The sequence below is a fragment of the Callithrix jacchus genome, chromosome 9 (genome assembly GCF_049354715.1).
Source record: "Callithrix jacchus isolate 240 chromosome 9, calJac240_pri, whole genome shotgun sequence".
NCBI lineage: Eukaryota > Metazoa > Chordata > Mammalia > Primates > Cebidae > Callithrix > Callithrix jacchus.
Window position 1 is genome coordinate 7,176,993 of NC_133510.1, and position 24,525 is coordinate 7,201,517.

The window sequence follows — 24,525 nt, forward strand, 5'->3', positions numbered from 1 at the left end:
AAGAGGTGAATCACTTGTCCCCTTCAGTTTACAAAGTTGATGACTATCTTTGGATATTCAGTACTGCATTAGTGGATTTGAATCAGCTCACCATCACAGCTGATGGGCTGCAAACCTTCCCAGGGATATATTAGCAATTTGCGCTTGAAGTATGAAATGTATTGGTATTCAAACTGAGGATGCATACTGCTGTATGACAGGCAGTGGCCTGCCAGAGAAAATGCCACAGAAAGAGGGCTACCATTTTCTGGGAGTGAAGAAGAAAAAGGCATAGCATAATATCAAAGTAGACAATGCAAAATAATACTAGTAACATTGGCCAACATTTCAGCCGTCATCATGCGTCAGGTGCTCTTGGAAAATTTTGTTACCTCTTTGAATCTTCTCAATAATTCACAAATGAATTATTACTCCTGTTTTCAAGGCCAGAAAACAGTGACTCACAAAGATTAAATAACTTTCCCAATTTCAAACAGTGAGTGATGAACTGGGATTTGAACCCAGGTAGTCTCACTCCAAAGCCTATTCTCCTAATTAATACACTATAATCTAAGTTATAAGCATGTGAGATAATATTTTCTGTGATGCTATTCCTAATTCAAAGACATCTTCAGGCTCTCATATCAAAATCCATTTCTAGAAAACGCAAATCACAGTTTCTTTCAAACTGAAAAGGGCGCACCTCTTCTTCCATGATGATCTGGCAATGAGGTTTGTTGCCCTGACGTCTAAGGTCAGTCTTACACAGAGGGGAAAAAAGGCCTACTCTTTCAGCCCAAGGGATTGTGGAAAGAAGATGGAAGACAGAGGTAGAAAAGGAAGGCAGATGTCACAGTCCTTTATTATGATTATTATGATTATTATTATTATTATTTTAAATTTATTTGAGATGGAGTCTCCTCTGTCATCCAGGCTGGAGTGCAGTAGCACAATTCTCAGCTCACTGCAACCTCTGCCTCCCGGGTTCACTTGATTCTCCTGCCTCAGCCTCCTGAGTAGCTGGGATTACAGGTGCGCATCACCAAGCCTGGCTAACTTTTGTATTTTTAGTACAGACAGGGTTTCACCATGTTGGCCAGGCGGGTCATGAACTTCTGACCTTGTGATCTGCTCACCTCAGCCTCCCAAAGTGCTGGGATTACAGGTGTGAGCTACACACCCCACAGTCCTTTATTATTGCTTTCCTCCTCTTACCTCATCTCAGACCAATCTTGTGAAAGTAGATGGCGTGGGAAGCAAAAACCCACAGTTAGGTATGGAAGAGCTCAAAAGCAGAAAGGTTTTCACCCTGCATCCTGTTTATGCCTCTGGGAAGAAGCTGCTTATGGCATTACAGTGATCCAGTGTGACTAGTATCCTTATAACTACATGGCCGTGTGAAGACAGAGACACACTGAGAATGCTACTGTCGCCCAGGCTGGAACGCAGTGGCATCATCTCGGTACACTGCACCCTCCACCTCCTGCCTCAGCCTCCTGAGTATCTGGGATTACAGGCGTACACCACCTTGCCCAGCTAATTTTTGTATTTTTAGCAGAGACAGGGTTTCACCATGTCTGTCAGGCTGGTCTCGAACTCCTGACCTCGTGATCCACCTGGCTCGGCCTCCCAAAGTGCTGAGATTACAGGAGTGAGCCACCGCACTGGGCCAGTAGTGGAATCTTAATGATTCATCATGTTTAGGCTGAAGGAAAGCCATAAATCAAGTGTCCTGAGAGCCCTCAGTCTCTGATGGTGGGGACAGGATTGAGAAATCAGACTGCAAATATCCCACATGCTTCGAAAGGAAAACTAACAAGTTAATTGAGAACTGACCAAGCAGAGAGAGAACAGATTACGGGTATGCCAGCATCACATTTCAGCAGAACAAGAACAAGAATGAACTGTACTTCAGCTACCACTCCCAAAAGCAACTTAGAACACCCATCCCTCAGCAGAGAGCAGCAAAAACCAGAGACCCGTGGTCAGGTAAGTCGTCACTCTCCTTCATGTACTTCAATGCCATCTTAAAGAAAAAACGGGAGGTCCTGGTTTGAATTGTGTCCCCGAAAAAGCTTAATGTTGTAGCCCTAGCCCCCAGTACCTTGGAATGTGATGTTATTTGGTAATAAGTTTGTTGCAAACATGACTAGTTGAGATGAGGTCATACTGCAGTACAGTGGGCTTCTAATCTAATGTGACTGGTGTCCTTAAAAGTATACGGTCACCTAATAACAGAGACACACTGAGAGAATGCCAAGGTCATGACACGGGCGGAGATGACAGTTATGCAGCTGCAAGCTGAGGACCAGCGAAGATTGCCAGCAGACTACAAGACACAAGGAAGAACTCGCCACAAGTTTCAATGGAGCGAGACCCCGCAACACCTTACCTTTAGACATCTAGCCTCAAGGACTATGGGACAATACATGTCTGTTTGAAGCTACCCAGTTTGGGACATGTTGTTTCAACCTTCTGAAAGCTAACACAACAGGCGTAGAGAAGCAATTGTTAAACCTTTGACCATTTTATTTGAGTCCTCTAAACAGAGGACAATTTATGTAAAGAGACTATTTAAACACAAGATTAGAATATAGCTATGTTTTTTCTTCCAGTATCTAATGGGGGGAGGCCTGTGAAGAAGACCAGATTGCTATTGAAAAATCAAGAAACTAAATTTTCTTTACACATCTGACTGTAGTTTGAGTAGGTTTGTGATCTCATGGTATGTGACCCTTAAAACTGTCAGAAATTTACCTCATAAATAAATTTTAAAAACATGGCCAGGGCAGTAAACAGTCCTACTTACATTGACGAATGGCAACAAATGATTGGTTAACACCAATCATGAACATCATTGTTCATCAACAATGAACGTTTCTCTTCTCAGTTTTTCCAATGCGTTTATTTAAACAACTTTTTATGTCTTAATTCCTTTAAGTGTGTTGCCAGAAATGCTGGTATTGCACAGGGTGTTGACACAGATGTTTGAGAACCTTTGTTCATTACTCCCCCTTTCAGACCCATTGTCAACCAGACTCATGCATTAAATACATACGAGGGTTGGGCATTTGAGATAATAACTTAAAAAGATAAAGTCTCTCTCCTCAGGAAACAGTCAGGAAAGTCACAGACCATAGAAAAGAGTTGGCAGAATATTATTTTTTAAATAACTTCCCCAAACTGAAGTAAAACACCAAGGGGAGCAGAGACACAGTGAACTCCTCTATATTAAATGTACCTGGAGCCACAGGGAACCAGAAAGATGCCCTCCTTAGCAAGGCATGGCACCACCAGAGGCCTGAAGGGGCCATGAGGATTATGGGTAGACTACTTTCTTATGGATGACATAAGAAAATACCAGAAACTAGGTGCTTAAAACAACAGAAACTTTCTCATAGTTCTGGAGGCCAGAGGTCCAAAATCCGAAGTCCAAAATGGGCAGTCCATTCACCCTCGGGATTCTGTAGGGAAGGATGTGCTCCAAGCCTCTCTCTAGCTCCCAGTGCTTGCTGGCAAACCTCAGCATCCTTGGGCTTGTAGATGCATGCCTCCAATCTCTGCCTCCATCTTCACATGGCCTTTTTCCTTGTTTCTTCTTTGTCTTCAAATCTCTCTCTCATACGGACATGAGTCATTGGATTTAGGACAACTTCTAGTCCAGTATGACTTTATCTTAACTTGACTACAACTGCAAAGACCCTATATCCAAATGAGGTCACATTCAGTTACCAGGGGTTAAAACTTTAACATATCTTTTTGGAGGACACAATTCAATCTAGAATATGGAGTGATGGATATTTTACAGATGTTGCCTTTTAGAGGCAACATCAAGGATCAAATGTTGGCCCCCCACGCCCAACCCATCTAAAACCTCCCCACTGGCCAAGCCTCAGCACCATGCGGGGACTTATATATTTAGCCTTACTATGTATAGTGCACTCTGGTATTTTCTGTTCCATTGTTGTTTGTAAATGCTGGTCATGACTCCCCATATTGATTTTATAACCCATTCATGGGTCACAATTTAGAAAGTACTTAGGAAAACACTGAGGGGATGATGATGCTGTCACAAGAGAATCAAATGCAGGAGGAGAAGTTGCTGGGGAAAAGGAGACATGAAGGATTAAGTTTTAGACCTGTTATTTTTTACATGCTGGGACTAATGCTTGTGTAGGCTGTGTTTGTTGAAACCATACAGTGGGCTAAAGATCAAGGTGCCTATATTAGTTTTCATGCTGCTAATAAAGACATACCCAAGACAAACTGGGTAATTTATAAAGGGAAGAGGTTGAATTGACTCACAGTTCCACATGGCTGTAGAAGGCCTCACAGTCATGGCAGAATGTGAATGAGGAACAAAGTCACATCTTACAAGGTGGCAGGCAAGAGAGCATGTGCAGGTGAACTCCCATATATAAACTCATCAGATCTCATGAGACTTATTCACTATCATGAGAACAGCATGGGAAAGATAAGTTCCATCACCATGATTCAATTACCTCCCACCAGGTCCCTCCCATGACACGTGGGAATTATGGGAGCTACAATTCAAGATGAGATTTGGGTAGGGACATAGCCAAACCATATCAGTGCCCTTTGCCCCTAGAGCTGGCCTTTCTGAGGAGATCTACCTAATGAGAGACATGCCGAACCTACAAGAGGCAGCACTGCACTTCTCACCTCCATGTCCAGGCACTGCTTTGCTCTGTGACCCTATTGCCCCTGCAAGAGAAGGAAATAACTTTTCCTGACCCTGTACATGTTTCAGTAAATATTTGGCAAGAAACTAGGTCCATATATGTTTGATGAACAAGTTTTAAAATAAATGTACCCAAAGAAGGATAAGCACCCTCTTATTCTGAATTTTTGAAATTGTAAGTGCACCTTGTTGACAGACATGAATGTTAGAGTTATCATTTTAAACTTAACAGTAATACCTTTACTAGGTGGAAGATGCACATGGTGAAAGGCTCATGTGTATCCATCAGTTACTTCTGGAGTACCTTTCTATACATAATAGTAGTTTTATAAATGGCTGCTAAATGCAAAGGGATATTCACTGAATATTCCACAGCTCAGTTTTTCCTACACACACTCATATACATACCCACACATCTATTTTCCCCTCATTTAAACATACTTATCTCTACTTCTGTCATTATCCCATGCTCTGGTCCCCAGATCCCCCCACATGAAAAACCTCTATGAAATCTTGCACTCTGAAAGATATTCTGTTTTACCACCAACCACCACCATCTATCTCAGAATATAATTTATGAAGACGGCTAAAATTTTATCATTATGGTTTAGACCAACAGACAGAGTTTATTTCAATTTCAGTTGGGTATCACGTGTCCTGGTGGTAATTTTTATGTACTGATTTTCTTCTGTCTTCAGGGCCACAAGACCTTGATGTTCCCTCCACACTCACCCTATGCACCATTGCCCCTAGGAAATCTCACTTAAATGTCAACTACTATCTAGGCCTGAATGAGCCATGTTCAGCCCTTATCTCTTTTCTGAGTTTCAGGACTATTTCTGAACCCATCTATTAGTTATCTCTATGTGAAGCTTCCATTTCAATATTTCCAAATAAAATTCATTTTTCATGTCCCTCTGCCAACCTGTTACATCCCTCGTATTTTTTTAACTTAGCTAATGGTAGGGTCACGGGGTCCTTTGTGTTCAAGGAGAGGTGGAAAGTCAGAATCACCACTGTCCCAGAAGTCTATCGCTTTGACAGATGCACTTCACCCTCACACAAGAAGAAGAGATTTAGGACTTTCTCTCCAGAGAGTTGGTCTTATCAATAACAGACAATGGAAATCACCCTGCAAAACACCCCACCATGCTTATGGGAAAAAATCCCATGGACTGTCAAATTCAACTGAGCCCTCTTGTTCTCTTCTATTTTTCTCCTTAGTCTATGAATTCCAGCAGGCCAATAAGATCAGTGAAAGCCTATCTATCTAAAATGTGAAAAAAGTAAGATTACACTAAATGCCTTTAGCCCAAAGATAGGGATCTCAAAAACAAAACCCCCAAAAAAGGCAAATATTGTATCGACCCATCAAAAATCCAGATCTGGAATCCCAGTGTGTTTACCTTAAAAAGCAGGTGCCCGGCTGGGTGCGGTGGCTCACGCCTATAATCCCAGCACTTTGGGAGGCCGAGGCGGGTGGATCACGAGGTCAAGAGATTAAGACCATCCTGGTCAACATGGTGAAATCCCGTCTGTACTAAAAATACAAAAATTAGCTGGGCATGGTGGTGCGCGCCTGTAGTCCCAGCTACTCGGGAGGCTGAGGCAGGAGAATTGCTTGAACCCAGGAGGCGGAGGTTGCGGTGAGCTGAGATCGCGCCATTGCACTCCAGCCTGGGTAACAAGAGCGAGACTCCGTCTCAAAAAAAAAAAAAAAAAAAGAAGCAGATGCCCATTTTAAGCATCTGTGTTCTCTATAAAACACCTTCTAGGTAGGCCCTCAAGGAAAGCTTTGGTATGAATGTCACGGTCTGATTAGATAAGGTGCATCTAGTCTGTTAATTGATCTCTAGGCCTTATTCATCTGTCTTACCAGTAAACGCAATGCTCCTCAGGAAACACAGAAAAGCTCTCAAAAGCTGGTGAGTAGCTTCATCAGGACTTTCGCATTCTGTCAGAGCCTGGAATACCTGGCTGCTGGGTAACCTGTAGAGTATGAAACTCTGGCACAAGAGTACAGGAAGTACCTTGTCTATTTAACAAGGCAAGGAGGATTCTTTTTCCCCATTCAAAGGTGCCACCTGGCTCAAAGAGATAGAAAGTCATTATTTAGTTATTGTCACTTAATCTGAAAACAATCAGTTAATCTCAAATGTCCAGTAATCATTGGAATAGGCAAAGACTGTGCCACACTGTACAATTTAACTTCCTAAAATGTAAAATGCCTGATGCAGTGTCTGACACACAGCAGATGCTCAATAAATGCTCCTGTCTTTTCACTCCTTTCCTCTTCTATCTCGGCCCCCTCCCTTTCCTTCTCTGTCCATCTGTCTCTACAACCACCTCACTTACATGATCAAAAGGCATGGAAAATAGGCAGAAAAGCATCCTGTGAGCACAATTACTTCAGCTCAATGAGTGAAATGGGAAATCCTACTTAAGACATGAATGCTTAGAAGTCTTCAAACTCTTTTTTCGAGAGGTATTGGAAAACTAACAGGAAAGACTGGGTTTTCTGGCCGAGTAGCCTTTTATTCATCCTGTAAGAGAAAATATTTCTGTATCTCATGTAGGTGCCACTCCCCAAATCTCAACAGTCTAAAACCTGTTTTTCCTTCAGTAAAAGAAGTTTAACCAGCCTTGTCAAGTGAGAGGATGATTAAGTGCCAGACGAAGCCTCAGCAACATTTGAAGTGCAAGAAATTTTATTTCACCTTTTTAGGCTTCCTCTTACAGGGCCCCTCCCTGCTCCACCTGACTAAGCCTTGAACACTCTGCTCTCCAGAAAAAGACAACCGTCCTCTCTTCACTGCTCTTCACGACCACTGACGTTTGCTGTCACGCTGCTGCCTGACATGGATCAAGCTGTGGGTATTTCATCAGGACTATAGCTGGTATTTACCAATTTTAGGTTTCCCAACTCGGCAGTTGCCTCTGTTTAATGAATAAAGTGATGCTCAGGACTTGTTCAAGGTCATCCAGCCACTAAGTGAAAGACGACGTAAGGCAGCCTTCCTGTTGGCCTTACTGAGATGGTGGTGCACTAAGAGTTCCATCAGGAAGTGTCTCCACTAAACTCTAAGGGAGTGAGACATAATTTCAAGATAAATGTTCTACTCTCTTAACATCTGTGTTTGCCTGGCTGAGCTATACAGCACCAACAGTGTGAGTTTTTAAAATTAAAAAATCCCTCCAAAAAATAGACTACCCTATAATTTGAGTTGGGTTCCTGGACTTGTTTCTCTAAAATGTCTTTCTCTGAGTCTCATGCCCAGAGTCTACTAGTTGAGGAAGTTAATGAAAAAGATAAATTCCGTGACTTTTTCAAAATGAAGTAACGTAGACATACCCTACCCCTTCTCAATCTCTACATTATAGATTTGGTAGTTGATATCTAGCCAACTCATAAATACTGATGCATAAATGTCTTTAATATGTTAGATTTTAAATTATGCCAATAATGACTGGAAATTACTAGAAAGTAGATTGCTCCCATTTGCAACCCTGGAGCTAAGGGAACATGTATAACCTCTGTCCATATATAAATGGACATTTCCCACACTGTTCCTGCTGATGATAGCAGGCTGTCACCAGAATGTCACCCACCACGTGTGGGTTAAAAAATGGAAAGAAAGGAGAGAAGGGAGGGGAAAGAAAGGGAAGGAAGGAAGGGAGGAAGGGAGGAAGAAAGGGAGAAAAGGAGGAAGGAAAGGAGAAAGAAAGGAAAAGAGGAAGGGAAGCAGAAAGGGAGGGAGGAAAGAAAGAAATCTTCAGTCGTTATCTAAATACTCAGTATTGAATAAGTCATTTTGAGAACTAGATAGCAGAGTTAAATTGCCTTTTTGAGTCTTGAAGTAAATTATCAGCCTAGTACAGACCCAGGCTAAGACAGATATAGCATTTAACTTCACGGGTGGCTATAATTTCTGGATTTGTGAAAGAGTGATTCCTGCTTAGTACATTCCAAAAAGGACATGAAGTTTCTTAAGGCCCTGTATAAATCAATTCACAATCATACTGAGGTAGTTTGACTGTGACTCCAAAATGTCTGAGTTTCATTTTCTCCCTGTTAGAGATGAAACCACTGACATTCATTTTTTATGGACATTTCCAGCTGAAGACTTTTTTTCGTAAGTTAAAATTTGAAGAGCATGAAAGAGAAATTATTCTGATTTATGACGACTTCCAATCAGGACCAATTAAGAGAAAATGAACCAGGGAAATTGGAGTAGGGGAGGGAAATAAGATCCAGCATAGTGAAAGTGTTTAAACTGAAGTTTTCTTTCCCTTACAATCCCCTGGGTAGAATGAAGCAAAGGCAGCTTCAGGATCAAGAGCCACTGTGCCCCCAGGCCTCACCCACATCCACCCTTTCACCTCTAATCTTGCTCTAGGCACAAACAACTACCTGGGACTGGTCTATGCACCCACTGCCCTTTCATCAAGAGTCCTTCGGACTTACAGAAACACTTGTCCTTTATGACAGTATTCAGAAATGAATGTAAAGAGAAATCTAGTATTACAGTACGGTCCATTGATTTCCTGACTTGATTCCCAGCTAAACACCTTCTGGTTTCAAGTTGAAAATCCAAGGTCTCAAATTTCACACATTTTAAAAATATGACAGAACTGTCTTTAGATCTGAGCACAAGAGGCCTTTGTGCTGGGCTGGTGCTTTAGGGGGTCTGCATAGCCCATGCACACACACACACACACACACACACACACACGAGGCATTGAAGACTGCATTTGTGCAGTCCCTCAGGATCTAATATTGGCACAACACTTCTATTCCAAAAAATGCTCTTCATCTCTTACCCCATATCTCCCACAAAAAGCATAACTTCATTCAATTGCCGTGAACGTTTGTAGGGTGTGGCACTCCTAATGAATGAGCCCTGTCTTAGAGTATGAGGAAGACTTCAGCGGCAGAGGCACTTAAGAGACAAGACAAATTAATTAACTTGTCAGATCTTTCCTCTGAGGTAGCATGAATGCAATAGATTATTGCATAATGAAGTATTGTTTCCCACGAATGCTAAATGTTTTTCTTGATTTTCTTTGTGTTCCGTGGTTCCAGAACTACTCACAAATTAGTACGATATAAGAAACCATCACACGTGGTGGCTGAGGAGCATCTTAGAATCTTGTACTATTCATAGTACTCTTACCTTTGCGTGTGTGTGTTCCTCAACCTCTAACCTATTTACGTTTGTAAGTTATCTATTTTACGTGTTGTGGGAGCTATTCTGTGCTTTGTAAGACATTTACCAATATCTCCAGCTTCCAGGAACGCCTCCCCACTCGCCATTCTTTCCCCAATGCCTGTAACAACCAAAAAATATCTCTAGATTATATCTCTTCCTAATTCTCTCCTAAAGGGCAAAGTTGCTACTGCCTCACTGGTTCAAAACCACTAGGCTAGACAGCAGACATGATGCATGTGATCGCTTCTTTACACTGGCAATCTGGCTAGACAGCATACATGATGCATGTGATCACTTCTTTACACTGGCAATCTGGCTAGACAACATACATGATGCATGTGGTCGCTTCTTTACACTGGCAATCTGGCTAGACAGCATACATGATGCATGTGATCGCTTCTTTACACGGGCAATCTGGCTAGACAGCATACATGATGCATGTGGTCACTTCTTTACACTGGCAATCTGGCTAGACAGCATACATGATGCATGTGATCGCTTCTTTACACTGGCAATCTGGCTAGACAGCATACATGATGCATGTGATCGCTTCTTTACACTGGCAATCTGGCTAGACAGCATACATGATGCATGTGATCGCTTCTTTACACTGGCAATCTGGCTAGACAGCATACATGATGCATGTGATCGCTTCTTTACACGGGCAATCTGGCTAGACAGCATACATGATGCATGTGATCGCTTCTTTACACGGGCAATCTGGCTAGACAGCATACATGATGCATGTGATCGCTTCTTTACACGGGCAATCTGGCTAGACAGCATACATGATGCATGTGATTGCTTCTTTACACGGGCAATCTGGCTAGACAGCATACATGATGCATGTGATCGCTTCTTTACATGGGCAATCTGGCTAGACAGCATACATGATGCATGTGATCGCTTCTTTACACTGGCAATCTGGCTAGACAACATACATGATGCATGTGATCGCTTCTTTACACGGGCAATCTGGCTAGACAGCATACATGATGCATGTGATCGCTTCTTTACACGGGCAATCTGGCTAGACAGCATACATGATGCATGTGATTGCTTCTTTACACGGGCAATCTGGCTAGACAGCATACATGATGCATGTGATCGCTTCTTTACATGGGCAATCTGGCTAGACAGCATACATGATGCATGTGATCGCTTCTTTACACTGGCAATCTGGCTAGACAACATACATGATGCATGTGATCGCTTCTTTACACTGGCAATCTCGCTAGACAGCATACATGATGCATGTAGTCGCTTCTTTACACTGGCAATCTGGCTAGACAGCATATATGATGCATGTGGTCAGTTCTTTACACTGGCAATCTGGCTAGACAACACACATGATGCATGTGGTCACTTTTTTACACTGGCAATCTGATGCATACTGAACTCTAGAATTTTGAACAGTTCTCTTTATAAAAATATTTCATAAAATTTAATTCAATATTTTTAAAATTAACTTTAAAACGTCAGTTATATAAATGTGATTTCTATAACATTTAACATGTTATATTCATTTACTATAATTTGTATTTTACCTTTTAATTGTAATACATTCTCTTGACTGTTTTGGGAGAAAATATCTTGTTACAAGCATAGATTTAAAAATCTTTAATCTTTTTACATCCACTTTAATTAACATTTTTGATAAACTTATATTACAATTTTGTACTTTGTATAGATTACATTGTATTTTTAATCTGTTAAATTATTTGAAAATAACAGAAATCGAAAATACCAACCTGAGTCTCAGAAAATCAAACAAAAGCCTAAAAACGTAAATAGAAAATCTTTTAAAAGTGGACTTTGAAAAACCGACCCACTATTTCCACCATATTACCTTCAGTGAGGTATGGCGAGGCCAAGGTGCAGCTCGAGAGAAAGAAACCAGAAAGTTTTACAGTTTGTTATCTGCACCAGTCCCTGGGGACAGCACAGCCACTTGCTCTGAATTTAGCATGTCCCTTACAAAATTCATGCTGAAACTCGTTCCCTATTGTGTGGTATTAAGAGGTGGGGCCTCGGCCGGGGCGGTGGCTCAAGCCTGTAATCCCAGCACTTTGGGAGGCCGAGGCGGGTAGATCACGAGGTCAAGAGATCGAGACCATCCTGGTCAACATGGTGAAACCCCGTCTCTACTAAAAATACAAAAAATTAGCTGGGCATGGTGGTGCGTGCCTGTAATCCCAGCTACCCAGGAGGCTGAGGCAGGAGAATTGCCTGAACCCAGGAGGCGGAGGTTGCGGTGAGCCGAGATCGCGCCATCGCACTCCAGCCTGGGTAACGAGAGCGAAACTCCGTGTAGGGAAAAAAAAAAAAGAGGTGGGACCTCTTGGGAAGCGATTAAGTCATGAAGATTCTGCCTTCATAAATGGATAAGTGCCTTGTAAAAAGGCTAAAGGGATGCATCTTAAGCCCCTTGTGCCCTTCCGCTTTCCTCATTCCACCATCTGAGGGCGCAGCAACAAGGCACAGTCTTAGAAGTGGAGAGAGCCAGCCCTCCCCAGACAGTGCCTTGACCCTAGACTTCCCAGCCTCCAGAACTTCCAGAAATACATTCCTGTTCTTTGTAAATTACCCAGTCCCAGGCATTTTGTTACAACAGCCTAAATGGACTAAGACAACCGCGCTGGAGAAGCACTGGGGTGAGTCAGAGGCAGGAGACTGCAGGGAAACACCTTCATTGTGGTTTGTGTGGGAAGGAAAGGATGAGGCCGGCAAGCAGGCTAAGGATTGGCTGCTTTGAGTACATTTAGCTGCAAAATAGGGGCGAACTCTGGTTGTCTGATACCCTGACCCTGGGATAATCAGAGCAGGTAGAATGGCCGAGTGTGAGAACCCGATCAAGCAGACGCTTGGGGTGCAGGCTTAATGGGATGCTCAAGAAGGTCCAGCCTCTAGTCAGTGACTCCAAACCAGATCAAGACAGCATGTTAAAAACCTGTTTTACATGAGCACACAGAACTCAGGAATAGGATTTTACAAATTATTTAATAAAGATATAATTACTGATTATAAGAATTAGTGACCAAGAAAGTTTTTCTCAAAAGACAATAAATGGAACAGACCATACACACTCCCCGCAACGTCATCTTCTCTACTAAGGGAAGATGTAATTAATTACTGACCAAAACAATGGAAGGTAAACTTAGGCTCCCTCTGTGCTTCTTCTTGGCCTGACCTGGAAACTATTAGGTGGGAATTAATGTAACTTGATTTAGAAAGACTGAGATGCCTCACAAGAAAGTATATATACTAGGGAATAAATCACAATGAAGAGATTAGTAGAGAGAGATGTGTCTCTGTTCCCAGATAAAAGCTCCTGTCTCTAAGGATATTATAGTATTTGTTGAGATGAGACACACATGGGACTCCCTAGTGATCAAATCAAAGAGATAATCATTATTAGTTTCAAGAGTCACAAAATACTTATCAGAAAATAAACACATCTAGTTGTTCAGGGAAAAAAAAATCTACCTTCTCTAGAAACTGGAAACCTGAGGAGAATCCATTCTAGATTCCTGGAGCTGAAAACCATCTGTGTAGTGACAACCTCAACTCACATTTGTCGCAGGAGGTCTTCTAGCCGCCATGTTAGCTAACAGATTCTTTTCACCTTTGGCCTTCCCATCATAGGAATGTACTGGAGCCAACAGTACAGTTGCTTGGCCAAACAGCCAAGCGTATTGTCTGTCAGCCTCACCGGACTTCCCAAGTGGGGAGCCAGGCCCAGGAAGGCAGGTGCACAAATCCAATCAGTAACTACCAGAAATGCATCTCAACAGGCAGCACTGCCTGCAGCACCTGGGACTTCCTCTTGCAATAAATGCACCATTCCTAACCTTCTCCATCTTCCCCACATTGTGGCTACAGAAAATGAACTCTATATCACTTATGGATGATGCTAACAGGCATCTTATCACTGAAAAATGATGCTATAGCCCAAAATTTGGAAGGGAGAAATCCTATTTATCTGTTTTAAATCACATATTTGTGCTCAATAAAATGAAATGTTTCTATTATCCCAACAGCAACCATCACAAAACAGCAAATTCAGTGGGGGAGGAGAGGCGGGTATTACACTGGCCAAGGGAAACCACACTCTTATAACCAATTAAACTCAGTGCAGTTGAATAGCCTAACAATTTTCACCAACACACATTTCAAGTTACCACTTCAGGACAATTTGTTTACCATTCAAATGGCCTTCCAAATCAGTTCCTTGGGAGACCTAAGTTTCCCGTCAAGGATACACTGGCTCAGCAGGGCAATTTCCAATCAGTCCCCAGAACACTACAGGAAGTCAATTGCCAAGTTACAACAGGTATCTGACCTATTCCTGCCTTTTATGTGATGTGTGAGCTGCCAGTTCCACACTGGACCACCTTTCTAAGGCTACTTACTTTAACTCTCATTTCTTCCAGTTGTGAAAATATTTTTAAGGCACTTATTCATCTCTGATAAACTGGTTTAAAAAAAAATCCCCTCCCATCTGCAAACAAACAAACACACCTTCTATTTCTGCAGGCTCGACATGACACAGAATTTTTTTCAGAATAGCTACAATCCTCCTCTTATTTCCACTGCCCTGATTTTTTGTTGTTTTGTTTCACAGCTATTCCTATTTGGTGACTGCTTATTATTGCTTAGTACTACCTTAAGCGCTGTGCCTTGCTTTACATGTATTATGTCGTTTTATGACCAGGACAATCCTATGAAGTTATTCCACTTTACAGATAAGGAAACTGAAGCTTGAATGAGCTGAGTAAGTCATCCAAGGTAACCAGATAAGACAAAGACCCAGTGTTCAAACTCAAGTCTGTCTAAACATAAATCTGACATCTTTAACCATTAAGCATCTGAACAATTATGCTGTTGCTGTTACTTTTGCAGATGCATGATTTGCTGCCTTAATCAAATGTGTGTGTGCACAAGCATCCACACACACAGACATACTATATTCCAGGTACATCACGAATTAAATAAACTTTTGAAGACTCACGAAAGACAGCCATGCTTGTTTTAATTTTTAAAATAAGGTGTATTGGATGTTTCATTTTTATTTAATATAGACTCATTAGAGAAATTTGAGGATGTCCACAAAAGAAAAAAATCATCCAAATTCTCATGCTCAAAAACTAATATTTTTTAATATTTTATTAACTGTAAGTTATATTTTGGTTAGAAACCATTCTATGGCAATCTATATTTTAAATTTTAAAGAACCAATTTTAAAATATTTTGACATATAGATTAGCAGACTTAGTAATCACACAGACATTGGTTCAAATCCCCGCTCTACCACTTCAAAAGTTATGTGACCTCCTGAGCCTGAGTTTCCCTCTATGTGAAAATAGAATGATAATTATTCCTACTCCACCTGGATGTTGTAAAAATTGAATGAGACAATATGTAAGAGAATGCTTGGCAAATGCTTAGTGTTCAGAAGAAGAGGGTGGCAGTGGACGTGATAAGCATACATATTTTATCTCTCTGAATTCCTGCATTAAAACAGACAAAGTAATCAGATACCAAAACAAAAATTCATGGCTAACATTTGCAATGAAATTAGATGACTACATTTCTTTACAAATCTCAAATATCAGCCAGTGAGGACAAACCACCAACAGCTGCAAGATCAGAGTGGCATCAGTGTCTGTGCAGAAGAAAGCAGAGAGAATCGGCTGGGCGCGGTGGCTCACGCCTGTAATCCCAGAACTTTGGGAGGCCGAGGCGGGTGGATCACGACGTCAAGAGATCGAGACCATCCTGGTCAACATGGTGAAACCCCGTCTCTACTAAAAACACAAAAAAATTAGCTGGGCATGGTGGCGCGTGCCTGTAATCCCAGCTACTCAGGAGGCTGAGGCAGGAGAATTGCCTGAACCCAGGAGGCGGAGGTTGCGGTGAGCTGAGATCGCGCCATTGCACTCCAGCCTGGGTAACAAGAGTGAAACTCCATCTCAAAAAAAAAAAAAAAAGAAAACAGAGAGAATCAAAGACAAAGGACTGTGTGCCCATTAAAACTAGCCACTGAAAGTGGGAGGTTTCCAGTCCAACAATGGGCAGTACAAGGGGGCCCATGGTGGGAACTAGAGGAACCTTAGGAATCTAACACTTATGACCCTTCTTCCAGGATGCAGCTCTTTTCCAGGAAAGGCTCTTGCACTGAGGTGAGACTGCTGGAATGGAATTAAAACTGAGCAAATTAGGCCCAATAGAGACAAAGGAAATAAATGATCCAGATTAAAGTGGAGGAGGAAAAGAGAACCAGGAAGTCTTGGAAAACAGCAGAAGAGGGAACTCTCCAAAGTTAGAAAAGCTTCCTGAGCCAGGCCTCTAAAATTTCAGAAAACTGATCTCACATAAAAATGAGCAGCAGAAAAGTATTGAAGTCAAGTCCCATGCAAAGTTATTATAAGATAAAAGAGAATAAGGAGCAGAATAACATCACTATAGATAATAAAAGCATATCAGAAAGACGGGGACAGATCAAAACTGTAACCTATTTCAAATGAGCTAAAAGACATTAAGAATATGATACAAGATGTAAAAGAACAGCATAAATCAGAATTAGAAAAACTCAGAAATCAGGTGACAGAACATAGGAAAGAATTATAAATAAATGAAAAAGTCACTTCAGAAGTGAAGACTAAACTAGAAGGAACACAAAAGCAAAGAAGCACTAAATATGCCTGAAGAGAATATTTGGTGAAAAGGAAAACAAAAATTAAAAATCAAAAAGAAATAAAGAGATAAAATGGATTAAAGAAAAATGATAGGAAAAGAAGATTCAAATTATATAATATAGGAATCCCTGAGGAAGAAAAGCAAAATAAAGGTAAGAAAAAGTAGTAAAAGCAATGAATCAAAAATACTTTCCTGAAATTAAAAAAGATAATTGAAAGTACATAGTACAAGAGCACACCACACATCTAAAATATCATCTCAAAATCGTCAACAAGAAGGTGTATTCTAATAAAAATAATTGGATTTTTTAAAAAAGTTTATTGAGCATTCAAGAAAAAAAGGCAAGTGGCTTATAAAGAAAAAATTAGGTTATCATCAGACGTTACAATAGAACTATGTTATGACACAAGAAAACAGAATAGCCTAATTAATATACTCAAGGAAAGAAATGTCTAAAGAAAATATCTTTAAAGGACTTTTTTCCCAGTAAAAGTGACTTTCAGGTAGAAAGAACATAAACAAACTGCCATCAATATGCAGGAACTCAAGGAGTATTATTCCCATGAGCCCTTACTGAGGAATATACTAGAAATGAGCTTCAGATCATCGAAATCACTAGAGAGACATAGGCATAAGGACTGATGAGTAGGACTAAATATGGTATGTAAAACGTATCGTTACTATACAACTAAGATCAAATGAGCATTCATAAAAGGGGAGAGGATAGTTTTAAGGCTACATGTTTAGATAATATAGATGTAGCACAGCTATAACACTTAATGGGGAGAATGAAGAAAGTATTTGCAAAAACAATTTAGTTATTTTCAGTAACTATATTGCCAGTGGTCTACTAATATTGTTTGGGTGTGTAATGTTAGAATTGGGTAAATGATTAATGATGCAGTGTTCTGATTCTGTGATCTCCTTTGTCCTTGGGAACTAAGATTTGGGGATGCAAGAAAGGAAATACAGATGTAATACAGAGGTGAAGGAAAAAAATACAACAAAACTTGTGCTCCAGAATTTAAGTTAGAACTATCAGTGTGAACTCATGAAATAACTTTGTCCACTAAAGATGCTCAGAAACAATTACCATCTCTAACAAACAGGGTGTGACTTTAAAGTATCGTTTCCCCCCAAAACAACATCCAAGTCTTCTTGAAGAAGTGGCTATTTCCATGTCTAGGGTAAGAAATGTACGAGATGAACCTGGAAAACCTTGTCGTGCCAAATAACAAAAAAAAAAATTATCAGAGTAATGTTAAAAGAACTCAATGGCTAGTTCAGTGGCTCATGCCTGTAATCCCAACATTTTGGGAGGCTAAGTGGGGTGGATCACTTGAGGTCAGAAGTTCAAGACCAGCCCGGCCAACATGGTGAAATTCCATCTCTACTAAAAATAGAAAAATTAGCTGACCATGGTGGTGTGCACCTGTAATCCCAGCTTCTCAGGAGGCTGAGGCAGAAGAATTGCTTAAACTCAGCAGGTGGAGGTTGCAGTGAGCTCAGATTGCACCACTGCACCCCAGCCTGGGTGTCAGAGCAAGACTCCATATCAAAAATAAATGAATGAATGAATAAAAGAAGAACTTGAAAGCCGACCTGAAGAGGCTCCCACTAGCCAAATGCAGGACAATATGAGCTTCAGAGAAGATATCTGAATGGATTGAATTGGGAATGAAATTTCATCTTTCAGAAGGGATCAGCATGACTCTGGATCCAGTTGCCAATCTGTAGAAATAGAGAGGACAGAAGAAAGTGTTTAAGGGAAAAATGCAGACTGTAAGACATTCTGCAGATCAAATCGTTCAGGTTCTTCAATAAATAATCTGTGAAGAAAAGAAAGGGACAGAGGGAGGACCTGCAGATTTAAAAAGATTTGGAAGACTTGAAATTTGAAAAATAGGCAAGACAAAATTATAGTGTCTAGGGATACACGATTTTGATGAAACTATAAAGAACTGCCAAAAAAAATGCTTATTATAGAATCAGGATGGTGGGTACTTTGAAGGGAGAAAGAAGTGTAAAACTGAACGGGGCTCATTGGGTAGCTAGAAAAGTTCTATTTCCAAACACGGGTAATTATTTCAACAAATGCATCACTCATTAATCTACAGAGTTCTGCGTGGTTTTTCTGAAACTGTGTTTCATTTTACAACAGAAGTAGTAAACAAATAAGTGCTAAATAAATATTAACTATACTTAAAATTAAACTGAAAATATTTTGTAATATTCTAACATAATAGTAAGCAGCTAAAGGGTAGAAAATCAGAGATTCAAAAGAAGACATTCTAAGAAACTCTCCCGGATTGTCTGGTTACCGCTTTACGTTTTTTGGAATACATGGATGCCTGGCACTGAGCTTGAACCAAGGCCCAAACCCAGTTCTCCCATGGATGGTTTAGCCTTCAGAAGAGATTCCTCTTCTTTATTTAGAAATAATAAGTGACATACAGCATCGCTGGTCAGGCTACCCAGCACACCAACTCTGGGACAGAGAACTGCATGCATGAAGTTTACTGGGGAGTGTTCATGGAACCCACATCTATGAGGAAGTGAAGGAAGAAGGATTATGCCAGCGGAAGAATGCAATGGGCCGGACGCGGTGGCTCACGCCTGTAATCCCAGCACTTTGGGAGGCCGAGGCGGGCGGATCATGAGGTCAGGAGATCGAGACTATCCTGGTCAACCTGGTGAAACCCCCGTCTCTACTAAAAATACAAAAAATTAGCTGGGCATGGTGGCGCGTGCCTGTAATCCCAGCTACTCGGGAGCCTGAGGCAAGAGAACTGCCTGAACCCAGGAGGCGGAGGTTGCGGTGAGCCGAGATTGTGCCATTGCACTCCAGCCTGGGTAACAAGAGCGAAACTCTGTCTCACACACACACACAAAAAAAAAAAAAAAAAAAAAAAAATGCAATTGAGTTGTAGGCAGACCTCAGACCGTCCCACGAAAGTCCTTGAGCTGGAATAAGTCTTCCGAGTTGTTCCACCCTGAGGCAAGGAGCATGGAGGGACTTTATTACACATACCTTGTTCCAGGCGCTATCAATGAGTCATAGATGAGGGCTGCTCCAGGGAAAGGAGTGTGAGCTCCTTTTGGCCAAGTAGCTCTCTTCCTTTGAGAGTAATTCCCAGACAGTCAGACAGTCATTCAGGTCAGTGCTGTCCATCTCCAATTTCCCAGGTGTTAAGGAATGAGTGCCTCAGTCCTGCAGGAAGATCTGGACAGGGATCCACTACCGAGAGCAATTCAACTATTTTGCTTCTCTTCAGTCAATCTATGTGTCAAGCACGCTCCGTCTCTGGAAGCTTGCAGTTCACCTTGCTCCTTCGGTACCTTTTGAGCCTATGTTCTGAAGAAGAGTTTTGCTTCAAACGTTCAAAGATGTCTAGAAGTTTGGCCTTTAAAAGATTTTCTATGCATATCAAAATTGAAGCTAAGTGAAAATTTGCAACACATTACTAGTATCACAACATTCTTACTCATTCGATCGATACTTATCGAGTGCAAAGCCGTAGGAACCCAGTGGTGAACAGAGTCCCCTTTTGGTTAAAGTCTCCTGTCTCATGCCTATCGTTGAATGTTGTTCATTGCTGCAGAATGATGACATTCTGCATGTACTCTGAGTAATCCTTCATTCACTTCCATTCTGGGGATGAATGCTACGGAAGGTATTTATGCCATTCTTTAAAAATCAATAACATTTCAAGATTTTTCTGTGACATTTCTTCTCTGTGCCAAGTGGTTTCTTTAACTTGATACCTACTTGAGATTGCAGCCAGAAAAATGAGGCAGGGGCTTTAGATAGCAATTTAAGATAGAGTTCCTGACGTCTTTATAACAACTGGGTTTCATACTCTTGAGGCAGCTGAAAAAAAAATCACACTACCTGTGTTTGCACCATTCACTTTTTTGCATAAATACATAGAACATGTGTTAGGATTTAACTCTCCATGGGTGTTTCACATTTCTGCATGTTTAGACATACTACTTGGACTATAGAATATACTTCTCACTTTATAATGATGATTATTATTGGTATTTTTATCATTCTCCAGCCCTTCTGTCATGATTGATTTACATGCTGGTGTCCTCCACACTATTAGGAACAGCTTCAGAGTAGGGCACCACATTCCACCTTTTTGCCTCCAGCTGTAGTGCAGTCCCTCGAATATAGAAGAGACTCAATAATTTGTGTTAAAATACATTGAACTTGAGTACACAGAACTGTGCTGTGATTGATGTGTAATATTAAAACTTTGCTCTAGCTAATGTGAAAGCTGTTGTTTTGCATTTCTACAGGAGTTCAATAGAACTCTTGGAATTCAAAGTTTCAAATATAAATTCCACTGGCTTTAAATAACTGTTTGATAATAAAATCCAGTGTTAAGGTAAATAGGATTTTCTTGTATAAATTATTTCTACCTTTCATAAGAGCAATCTGGCAATATCTATCCATTTTTTAATCTATTTGTATACAAGTGTGCATATAAGAATTTATCCTAAATAATCTTAAATATAAACAAATATGTACCCAAAATGATGTTAAGTTTTACTTTTATTTCTTCAATCCTTCCTGAAAACCTGAATGGTCCATGCTATCTTTAGTTTCTGCACTTCTGCAATTTAGGGAATACATTCTATAAAGGAAAGGGGCTTCCAATGTCCCTTAATAATTCATTTTACAAACTCAAAAAGAAACAAAATTTGCATCTTTAGCAAAAAGGTTGGCTATTTATTTAGGTTATTTATGGTGACATAGTTATCAATACAAGAGATTTTAGGAGCAGGTATAGATTCTTGACAATTTAAAAATGATTACGTAAAGATGTAATTTTGACATGCGTTTTAATTTCACACCTGATTTGGCCTTTGTGCCTGTTGGAAGACAACATTTGTTCTCTTGGATAAGCAGTATAAATTGTATCAGATTTTGTAAAAATTAATGAAGTACAAGAATGTTGCTTCTTCAAGAGACAAATGTTCTGTGATGCCACTTTGCTAGAGCATGATGACAAGAAAGCTGCAGGTTAAGGGCTCACTAGGGAGTTTCTGGGCACTCCTGAGGGAGAGTTAGAAGATCGGGAGATTGAGTGCCAGAGCTGGGAATCCCTTCTTGGTGCCCTCTGGGGACACCCATAGTCCATAGGTTATTTCTTCTCTCTTCCGGCTGCCATCTAACTATAGAGTAGGGGATCCACAAAGAGTCTCCTATGAGCTCTTGAAACAATTCTCCTTCCCCTCCTGGCCTTCTATCTAGAGAGTGTCAACAGAGCTGCCCCAAATATCCTTGAACTTGAGGCAGATTAAACTGTGTAACGGCTTCAATTTTCCCCATCAGCACCACTAATACTTAACTCTAGGCCCAGTCTGTAGCAAAGACCATAGCTGCCCCCTGTCTTAGTCGGTATTGTTATAAAGAAATACCCAAAGCTGGGTAATTTATAAAGAAAGAGACTTACTTGGCTTACAATTCTGGAAGCTAAAACATAGCACCAGCATCTGCTTCTGATAAGGGCTTCAGGATGCTTGCACTCATACCAGAAGATAAAGGGGAGCCAATGAGTGAGAGAGCAAAGGACAAGAGAGGAAAGTAAGGGCAAGGGAGGTGCCAGATTCTTTTTAACAACGGGCTCTCCAGGGAACAAAGGGCAAAGAGCTCGCTCACTACCAAGTGAATGGCACTAAGCCATTCATGAGGGATCCGCCCTCTGAGCCAGACACCTCCCATTAGGCCACATCTCCAACACTGGAGATCAAATTTCAACACGAGATTTGGAGGGGACACGTATTCCAACCATAGCGCTCCTTTCTGCACCCAGGACCTAGAAGCAAGGCCCGACCACTGTGAAAGTAAGGGTGGTATTAATACCTGGCTTTGAAGTCATTAGCTAGATTCAGAAAAAGAGGACTAGGGGAGAAGACTATCCTTAGTCTCATTTAATAATAGTAAATTGGTCCAAATTCAAAAATAGCTTTCTGTTGCAGGGAAGTAAAATTCTCATAAAGGATTTATTTCAAAGCAGTGCTAATTAATCCCTGGAGCTAGACAAGGGTGTTGATTCATGCTGTTCCTGAGAAAAAGCCTCTCTCAGCGCACCAGCATTTCTCTCCCAGCCTCTGAGGTTCGAGGGGGCTTGCACAGCTGTACTCTGCCCACTACCCCTGGGCAGAACCTGCAGAAGCTTCCTTTCTCTTCCTCCCAAGTAGCTTAGCAGACACCCCAAAATGGATAGAAATTTAAGCAGACACAGAATAGGATGCAGGGAGAAGAACTCAGGAATTCCAGAACTTAATAAGACTGAAAAATTTTTATGGGCTCTGAATAAAAGGAGGAGGTTCCATAGTTACCGAAGGAACAAAATTTCAGAATCATAGCCCTGGGAATAAGTGTCGAACTGTCCCTGGTGTTTCACAATATTGAAGCAGACAGGCCACTTGTAGATGTAGAGGTATTAAACTGGGCTAGCCACAGTAGTTCATGCCTATAATCCCAGCACTACGGGAGGCCAAGGGAGGAGGATCATTTGGCCAGGAGTTTGAGACCAGCCTGGGCAGCATAGTGAGACCTCATCTTCATATTTTAAAAAAAAGTTAACGTATTAGTCTGTTTTCATGCTGCTGATAGACATAGGAGACTGGGAAGAAAAAGAGGTTTAATTGAACTTACAGTTCCGCATGGCTGGAAGGTCTCAGAATCATGGCGGGAGGCAAAAGGCACTTCTTACATGGCAGCGGCAAGAGAAAAATGAGGAAGAAGCAAAAGCGGAAACCCCCGATAAACTCATCAGATCTTGTGAGATTTACTATCACGAGAACAACATGAGAAAGACCAGGGAAAGAATGACCTCTCCTTGGGCCCCTCCCACAACACATAGGAATTATGGGAGATACAATTCAACTTGAGATTTGGGCGGGTGTTACACCGCCAGACCATCTCAATCAACAAATAATTTTTTTTAATAAAAAAATGAAGAAATATTAAACTGCCTCTTTAGGGGAGGAGAAAGATGAATCCATTAGCATCACTATTTGGAAAAAAATAAAATGTAATGGAGCCTTAGGAAGACAAAACATCAGTTTATGCAACCAATATTATTTACAAATTAGGAAAAGGGAAAGTGGCTATGGAATGATATTTTGAGAGCTGAATAAGTGCCAATATGAGGACGAGCATTGGGGACCAGAGAATTGAATGAGGGAAAGAGGAGCAGGACGAGTGAGCCGGCAGAGTTCGGGAAAGCTGGAGCATGTCTATGGATTGATGCAGATAGGTGAAAATACACCTGGAGAGACAAGCAGGGGCCATACCAAAGTCTCAACCTGATGTGTTGGGCAGCGGGGACTCAGGCCATCAGTACAGCTGTGTCTCAAGATGTAAAAGCAGGAGATTAAAGGCAGAGAAACATAACGTACTGCAGTCAAGATAAGGACAGCCATATCCTTGGGAGGGAGGATGTGGAAACCCACCTCTCCACTGACCTAGAGCAAACCTTGTGCCCAGAGGCTTATTCACTGTATGAGCAAGTTAGCTAATCTCTCTGGAATTCATCTTTTCATTCCTTTGTGGTGGCAGATATTTATACCTATTTTGCAGAGATTTTGTAAGGAGTTAATAACATAGGTAAAATCCTATGTAATACAGTGTCTGGCATGAAAATACTCAGTGAATGCTCTTTTATTTTAGTTTTTCCTTTATTCTATATTTTATATGTGACCATACTCCTACTGGAATTAATTTCTATTTCTTTCACCTGTTCAAGTCTGACTTGATTTGTTTATTTGCTTATTCATTAGTCTGTTCATTCAGTGATGGTTATTAAGTGCTTGTCACGTACCAGGAAATGCGATAGGGGTTGAAGATGAATATGGCAGTGCCTACTGTATTTGAAAAGAGAAATAAATAACTACACAAAGGCAATGTAAAATTAC